This window comes from Arachis hypogaea, chromosome 19, assembly GCF_003086295.3.
Source record: "Arachis hypogaea cultivar Tifrunner chromosome 19, arahy.Tifrunner.gnm2.J5K5, whole genome shotgun sequence".
NCBI classification, from domain to species: Eukaryota; Viridiplantae; Streptophyta; class Magnoliopsida; order Fabales; family Fabaceae; genus Arachis; species Arachis hypogaea.
In genome coordinates, this window is record NC_092054.1 from 84,601,200 (window position 1) to 84,610,043 (window position 8,844).

The following is an 8,844-nucleotide window of genomic DNA, read 5'->3' on the forward strand; positions in this document are numbered from 1 at the left end:
ATAGTTAACCTCATCCCAATCACCTCCTTCAATGCCTACCTCCTCTTGATCTTGTGTGTGTATTGCAGCCACTTGCTTTGTTTCTATTTGCCTGGTAAGCTCTGCTAGTTGCTTGGCAAACACCTTGTTTTGGGCTAGAATTGTATCAACATGGTTCAGCTCCATGACTCCCTTAGTGTTGTGCCTTTCTGATGCATAGTAGTACTCATTCTCAGCCACTGTCTCGATCACTTCAATGGCTTCTTCCACAGTCTTTTTCCTGTTCAATGAACCTCCTGATGAATGGTCTACAGCCTTCCTTGATTCATAAGAGAGCCCATCATAGAAGATGTGCAGTTGCACCCAATCATGGAACATGTTTGGTGGGCATTTCCTTGTCAAGTCCTTGAATCTCTCCCATGCCTCGTAGAGAGTTTCACCATCTTGTTGTCTAAAAGTCTGAACCTCAGATCGAAGCCTATTGACCTTTTGTGGAGGGTAGAAACGTGCCAGAAACTTGCTTTCCACCTCATCCCATGTTGTTAGACTCCCCCTTGGGAATGATTCCAGCCACTTAGCTGCTTTGTCCCTAAGTGAAAATGGGAACAAAAGCAGTTTATAGGCATCTTCCTGGACTCCATTGGACTTCACAGTGTCACAAATTCTCAGGAATTTTGTGAGATGTTGGTTTGGGTCTTCATTAGCACTTCCTCCAAAGGAACAATGATTTTCCACAAGTGATATTAGCTGTGGCTTGAGCTCAAAATTGTTGGCCTGAATGGGTGGTTTCTGGATGCTACTACCATAATTCCCAGAGGTTGGGTTTATGTATGAACTAAGAACCCTCCTCTCAGGGATGGCATCGTTTCCATCAGCTCTCTCATGGTTGTGAGCTTCTCTATCCATGTTGAGATCTAAAGCTTCCTCAAAATTGTCCTCAGATTCTCCTTCAGATTCCTCTTCTCCCACTACTCTCTTCCCTCTTGCTTCCCTTCTAAGTCTATGAAGGGTCCTCTCTGGTTCGGTATATGGAGGAGTTGATGTCTCTCCTCTCCTACCTGTCATACAAGAACACAGCTCAAACACAACAAGTGAAATACTCTTGGTTAATGGAAGAGTATGGTTAGCTCAATTGAGGAATTAATTCAAACAGTTAGTGAGTCAGTGAGTTAGTTGCATGAATTTAAAGGCATAAAGAAGGAAAGCATGTAACCAAGTGCAGAAATTAAAATTCAACAAGTATCTTGAACAGAATTAACAAAGCAAGAGAAAATTGCTCAATCTAGTTAGCTTCCAATTTGAGAATTGTCAATCGAAAACCAATCCCCGGCAACGGCGCCATAAACTTGATGCACATAAACTAGTTATGCTACGATTTAGGAAATTGCACGATCGGCAAAATTCCTTCCGGCAAGTGCACCGGTTATCGTCAAGTAAAAACTCACAATAGAGTGAGGTCGAATCCCACAAGGATTGGTTGAGTGAGCAATTCGGATTAGAAGTGTGTTCTAGTTGAGCGGAATCAAGATTGAGATGAGTATTGCAGAATGTAAAAGTGGCGGGAAAAGTAAATGACAAGAAATTGAAATGGCGGAATCTTAAATTGCATGAATTAAAGAGCAGAAACTAAATTGCTGAAATTAAAAGGGAATGGGGGTGATTGCATGAATTGAGTAGCAGAACGTAAAGAGAAAGTGGAAATCAGAATTGGGGAATTCATTGGGTTATAGGAGATATTGAGATCTCCGAATCAAAACATGTTTATCTCTTCCTCAACCAATGCGTTCATTGAATTTTGCTTGGCAATCTTATATGATTGGATCCCAATTCCTTGGCTCACCAATGCTCTCTAAAAACAAACAAATTCCCAATCCCTTGGTTTAAATGTTCATAAGAAGAGATGATGCTTGATCACTGATTATACCACACAATTTCATGAACCACAATTTGGTAGGATTACATGTCACAATATCCATCCAAACCCCAATCCAATCCACTGTGAGAAAGCTTCTCTAGCATGAATCCTCCATTCCTTTCCCAAGGCTCCGAAGGATTCCAAGTATGAGTAGTTTCTTTCCCAAGACAACTACTCAATGGAATTAGATCGAGAAGCTTTCTAACAAAATTCAAGAGAAAAGATTGAAGAAGAAGATAAACTATTATTGATTCATTGAATTACAATAGAGCTCCCTAACCCAATGAAAGGGGGTTTAGTGAATCATAGCTCTGAATTCAATTACAAAGAAAAGGAAAACTAGCTAAAAGTGAAAGTAAAAAGTCCTCTCTAACTTAACTTCTATCCTATTTATACACTTTCTATATTGAGCTTCAGTTGTGCTTCTTGGGCTTTGAGGCCTCTCCTTGCTTTCCTTTTGCCTTGGGTTTATGATCCATAACCTTGATGAGGTTGTTGATCCAAATCCTGTAACATTTATTGAGCCAACTTAGTGATAATCAAATAATGACACATGACTCAATAAATTGAGATTTCAAACTCATCAATCCTTCAGGCCCAATCCCATAAACCATGATATTCAATTGGGTTTCATACCAAAGTAAGTTTAAGTTAATATTTGTGCTCAAAGACTAACTTAAATCACAATATTTTTGGCCCAGAAACCTTTTCCAAGAGTGGCGTTTAAGTTGTAGTTTAAGCTTAAACTGCAGCTTAAACGCCAGACACTTCCAGTGAGGCCTTTTGTAGAAGCACGTTTAAGCTTCAGTTAAGGTTAAACTGAAGCTTAAACGTGGAAATGGAAGAAGGTAGCCCTGGAGAGTCATGTAGTCGAACACGTTTAAGCTTCAGTTTAAGGTTAAACTGAAGCTTAAACGTGGAGATAGGAAAGGCAGCCCTGGAGGTCGAACACGTTTAACCTCCAGTTTGAGGTTAAACTGGAGGTTAAACGTGGAAAAGGGTGGAGGCATACTGGAGGTCGAACACGTTTAACCTCCAGTTTGAGGTCAAACTGGAGGTTAAACGTGGAAGCTTAGAATGGTGGCCCTGGAGGTGTCGAACACGTTTAACCTCCAGTTTGAGGTCAAACTGGAGGTTAAACATGGAAATGGAGAGAGCAACCCTGGAGTAGAAAAGCTGTCGAACACGTTTAAGCTCCAGTTTGAGTCAAACTGGAGCTTAAACGTGGAATGGCTCCCTGGTACTCTTCCTGGTTCTGGCGTTTAACCCCCAGTTTGAGGTCAAACTGGAGGTTAAACGTGGAACTCCTCCCTGGGTGGCATACTCATTCTGGCGTTTAACCTCCAGTTTGAGGTCAAACTGGAGGTTAAACGTGGAATGCTCCTTAAGTGAGGCTTTTCATTCTGGCGTTTAACCTCCAGTTTGAGGTCAAACTGGAGGTTAAACTTCAATCCCAGCATTTCTTATCCTTCATGATTTTGGCGTTTAAGCTCCAGTTTAGGCTTAAACTGGAACTTAAACTCCACATGTGATATTCAAGCTTCCTTTATTGATTTTGTTGCTTCCTTGCTTAGCCTCTTCTTCCCTGAAATCATCCAAACAATTGCATCAAAGTCTTGCAAAATTTCATGAGAAATCTTCCATTCATAGCATTTAAGTAATATAACTAAAACTCATGGAATTTGCATCAAAATCATATTGTTTGGATGGTTCATTACTTTGTTCTTCATTTAACCAATTTTGGTTACTTTAAGCTCAAGAAAATGCATAAAACAACTAAAACTAACAGAAAAATGCTAGTGAAACTAGCCTATGATGCCTTGGCATCAGGCAACTCCAGAATTATTTGTTTGTTCATCTGTTGTATTGAGGCAGTCAGATAAATAGTGGTGCGACCACTGAGAACGCTTTCCTGTGGTACAGATCCATATTTTATTTCTGTAAGGTAGAGGGGTTATTTCCTGCTACAGAAGTACCGTGACCACCTGTTCCATTTCTGTAGTGGCAGAGGGGTTATTTCCTGTATACAGAAGGTGTGTCGGCATACATCCCTGCAATGGCAGATGTGTTATTTCCTACGTGCAGTGGACCTTGTGGTGGCAGAGGAGTTATTTCCTGTACACAGGGGTATAGCCAACTGGAAAGCCATACTTGTTTCAGCTGCTTCGGGTTACGTCGGGAGCGGGTAAAAACCGACAGATGAGCTCATTACCTGCACTAGGGCTAGACATGCATCATATTTGGTTGCGCATTTCCTCTGTTATGATTGTTGTTTGAATGTATGCCTTCTTTGTTTTCATTCTATTCTCTGTATCTGTGTTTTGTTTTCTTGTATTCTTTTGTTTGTGTTTTGCTTTTTGTTTTCTCTATTTTCTCTATTTATCTGTTTCTTCTGTCTACTGCTTCTTGGTATTCTGCTATTTATCTGCTAAACAACATGGAATTAATGAACGTAACTAATAACCCCGGCCCTACTAAGAACTCCCTAGTTCTTACCCCTTCTCTCTCCTTTCCCCCTTCAGATGGAAGCATGAGTACCCTTCCGTAGCTCACTGACGATCATTCGCAAAAAGGATTCCGCTCTAGGTAGTCTTCTGAGTCTAGGGTAAATCTCGTTCTCTATTTATATGTATATACTGTGAGACCAGCCAACGTCTGCACCCCGTTCGTATGCGCACTTTAACCTAAATCCTATGTACGAGACTCCTGTTGTGTTGCTACTTGATGAGGTACTAGAGAGACGTCATATGGCAATGTTGATCGTGCAGAGGAGTAGTAGGTAATGTTCCATCTTTTGATGACATTCCACCTGACTTGAGTTTTGAAGACATAGAACGTACTTTCCCTCGCTTTAGTAGTTTAGAGGGACTAGGTGAGTATAGAGTTTAGGCTAGCCTAGGTGCCAGCTTAGGGACCTCTTGAACAGGTTAGGACCTGGGATGTTATATGTATATATATGTAGTAATTATCTAGCTATATCTAGGGGTGTCCTAACTAAAAGTCTATACTTAATTAAAGGCTGGATCACTGAATGTTGTTGACTGCTTGTGATGTATTTATGTGTGGTTGTTTATAATTGTTTTATCTGTTATCAGTTGTGAATTGATTATGAATAATTCTATTTATTAATCCAAACTTTTTCCAAAAAAAAAAATCTCACAAAATAACTACGCTTTTAACAACGAATTATGCTCATATAATAAATAATAGATAATAATTAGGAAGACAAGTTGGTAGCACTCAGTTTCTAGTATGATCATGACGTACCAGAAATTGGGTCGTTACAATATTCTCTTGGATATCTAATACACGGACCGAGTCCGTGAAATTAGTATCTTTGTGGTATAGGCTAGAATTATTGGCAGCCATTCATGGGATCCGGAAAGTCTAAACCTTGTCTGTGGTATTCCGAGTAGGATACGGGAAGGGATGACTATGACGAGCTTCAAACCTGCGAATGTTGGGCGCAGTGACAGTGTGCAAAAGGATCAATGTATTCTATTACGACGCTAGCGGGAACCGACAGATGATTAGCCATGCGGTAGCTGTGCCTGGTATTTTTCATCCGAGACGAGAAATCTGACAGTTGATTAGCCGTGTAGAAACCGAAGAGGACCATTTTCCTGAGAGGATCTTATAGCTTGCCGTGGAATGGAGCACGCATGATTGGAAGAAGGCAGTAGGAAAGCAGAGGTTCAGAAGCAACAAAGCATCTCCAGATGCTTATCTGAAATTCCCACCAATGAATTACATAAGTAACTTTATTTTATTTTATGTTTTATTTATATTTTAATTATCAAAACCTCATAACCATTTGAATCCGCCTGACTGAGATTTACAAGATGACCATAGCTTGCTTCAAGCTGACAATCTCCGTGGGATCGACCCTTAATCACGTAAGGTTTATTATTTGGACGACCCAGTGCACTTGCTGGTTAGTTGTGCGGAGATCTGAAAAGTGTGAATCACGATTTTCGTGCACCAAGTTTTTGGCGCCGTTGCCGGGGATTGTTCAAGTTTGGACAACTGATGGTTCATCTTGTTGCTTAGATTGGGTAATTTTATTTTATGTTTAAACTTTTTATTTTTTATTTTTTGAAAAATTAAAAAATAATAATAAAATGTTCTTCAGAATTTTTAAGAATGAATTCTAGAGCTTCATGAGATATGGTGAAACCTGGCTGGCTGTTAAGCCATGTCTAATCTTTTGGACCGAGGTTTCCACCTTCCATTGTAAAAAGGACATGCTTATATGTGTTATGTTAAAGCTTGGCTGGCCACTTGGCCATGTCTAATTCTTTTGGACCGGAGCTTTAGAATCACATTGCATGAGCTTTGGGATTCTCAATTATAATTCTATGCTAAAGCCTGGCTGGCCATTGGCCATGTCTAATTCTTTTGGACTAGAGCTTTAGACTAACATTACATGAATCCTGGAATTCTTATTAAAAATTTTGAATTTCTTTATTTTCCTTTTCTAAAATAATTTTTGAAAAATACAAAATAAAAAAATTAATAAATCATAAAAAACCAAAAATTTTGTGTTCTTGTTTGAGTCTAGTGTCAAATTTTAAGTTTGGTGTCAATTGTATGCTTTTAAATTTTCAAAAATATATGCATTGTGTTCTTGTTTGTTCTTCAAGTTGTTCTTGATGATTCTCTGTGTTTAATCTTGTAACTTTCTTGTTGTGTGTCTTTTCTTGTTTTTCTTGTGCATTTTCAAATTATTAGTGTCTAAAGTTTAAAAATTTCTAAGTTGTGTGTCTTGCATGTCTTTCTTTTCTTAAAAATTTTCAAAAATATGTTCTTGATGTTCATCATGATCTTCAAAGTGTTCTTGGTGTTCATCTTGACATTCAAAGTGTTATTGCATGTATTATTTGTTTTGATCTTAATTTCTTATGTTTTGTGTCATTGTTGTGTTTTTCTCTTTCTTCATTAATTCAAAAAAAAAATAAAAAATAAGATCTTTCCCTTATTTCACTCATAAATTTCAAAATTTTGGGTTGACTTAGTCAAAAATTTTTTAAAATTTAGTTGTTTCTTGTTAGTCAAGCCAAAATTTCAATTTAAAAATTCTATCTTTTCAAATCTTTTTCAAAATCAAATCTTTTTCATTTTTCTTTCATGTTTTTCGAAAATTCTTCAAAAAAAAATTTCAAAATCTTTTTCTTATTTTTATTTCATATTTTCAAAATTATTGCTAACAATTAGTATTTTGATTTAAAAATTTCAAGTTGTTACTTGCCTATTAAGAAAGGTTCAATCTTTAAATTCTAGAATCATATCTTTTGGTTTCTTGTTAGTCAAGTAATCAACTTTAATTTTCAAAATCAAATCTTTCTAAATTTCTTTTTCAAATCTTTTTCAAAATAAATTTCAATCATATCTTTTTCAAAACTTAATTTCAAAATCTTTTTCTAACTTCTTATCTTTTCAAAATTGATTTTCAAATCTTTTTCAATTAACTACTTGACTTTTTGTTTGATTTAAAAGTTTACTATTTCTTATCCTTTTCAAAACCACCTAACTACTTTTCTCTCTCTCTTATTTTCGAAAATCACTAACCTCTGTTTCAAAATTCTTTTTAATTAACTAATTATTTTAAATTCTAATCTTATTTTATTTTCCTTCTTAAATTCGAATTCTAACTAATAATTAAAATAAAAACAAAAATATTTTTATTTTCTTTTGAATTAATTTTCGAATACTCTCTCTCTCTCATCTCTTTCTATTTATTTATTTATTTACTAACACTTCTCTTCTTCTTATAATTCGAACCCTCTCCCTCTCTCTGTGTTCGAATTCTTCTTCTCCCTTCTTCATTCTATTTCTTCTATTCTTCTACTCACATAAAGGAATCTCTATACTGTGACATAGAGGATTCCTATTCTTTTCTATTCTCTTCTTTTTCATATGAGCAGGAACAAGGATAAGAACATTCTTGTTGAAGCTAATCCTGAACCTGAAAGGACTCTGAAGAGGAAACTAAGAGAAGCTAAAGCACAAAACTCTAGAGAGGACCTTACAGAAATTTTTGAAAAGAAGAAGTTATGGCAGCCGAAAATAACAACAATGGTGGAGATGCAAGGAAGATGCTTGGTGACTTTACTGCACCCACTTCTGACTTCTATGGAAGAAGCATCTCAATTCCTGCAATTGGAGCAAACAACTTTGATCTTAAGCCTCAATTAGTTTCTCTAATGCAACAGAATTGCAAGTTTCATGGACTTCCATTGGAAGATCCTCATCAGTTTTTAGCTGAATTCTTGCAAATCTGTGACACTATTAAGACTAATGGGGTTAATCCTGAGGTCTACAGGCTTATGCTTTTCCCCTTTGCTGTAAGAAACAGAGCTAGGATGTGGTTGGACTCACAACCTAAAGAAAGCCTGAACTCTTGGGAAAAGTTGGTCAATGCTTTCTTGGCCAAATTTTTTCCACCTCAAAAGTTGAGCAAGCTTAGAGTGGAAGTCCAAACCTTCAGACAGAAGGAAGGTGAATCCCTCTATGAAGCTTGGGAAAGATACAAGCAATTGATCAGAAGTTGTCCTTTTGACATGCTTTTAGAATGGAGCATCCTATGTATATTCTATGATGGTCAATCTGAATTGTCCAAGATGTCCTTGGATCACTCTGCTGGTGGATCTCTTCATCTGAAGAAGACACCTGCAGAATCCCAGGAACTCATTGAAATGGTTGCAAATAACCAGTTCATGTACACTTCTGAAAGAAATCCTATGAATAATGGGACAACTCAGAAGAAAGGAATTCTTGAGATTGATACTCTGAATACCATATTGGCTCAGAATAAAATATTGACTCAGCAAGTTAATATGATTTTTTAGAATTTGACTGGAATGCAAGCTGCATCCGGCAGTGCTAAAGAAGCCTCCTCTAAAGGAAAAGCTTATGACCCTGAGAATCCTGCAATGGGAGAGGTGAATTAC

General features: G+C 37.2%; 2 non-coding genes across 2 annotated transcripts; one reads left to right on the plus strand and one right to left on the minus strand.

Annotated features, from left to right (window-relative positions):
* Positions 1 to 355: 355 nt before the first annotated feature.
* LOC112781846 (small nucleolar RNA R71) lies at positions 356 to 459 on the plus strand. The gene has a single exon (XR_003192597.1). It is a non-coding gene; the product is annotated as a small nucleolar RNA R71 (small nucleolar RNA).
* Positions 460 to 8,352: 7,893 nt separating this feature from the next.
* On the minus strand, positions 8,353 to 8,460 carry LOC112780775 (small nucleolar RNA R71). Its single transcript, XR_003191591.1, has one exon. It is a non-coding gene; the product is annotated as a small nucleolar RNA R71 (small nucleolar RNA).
* Between the last annotated feature and the right edge of the window lie 384 nt (positions 8,461 to 8,844).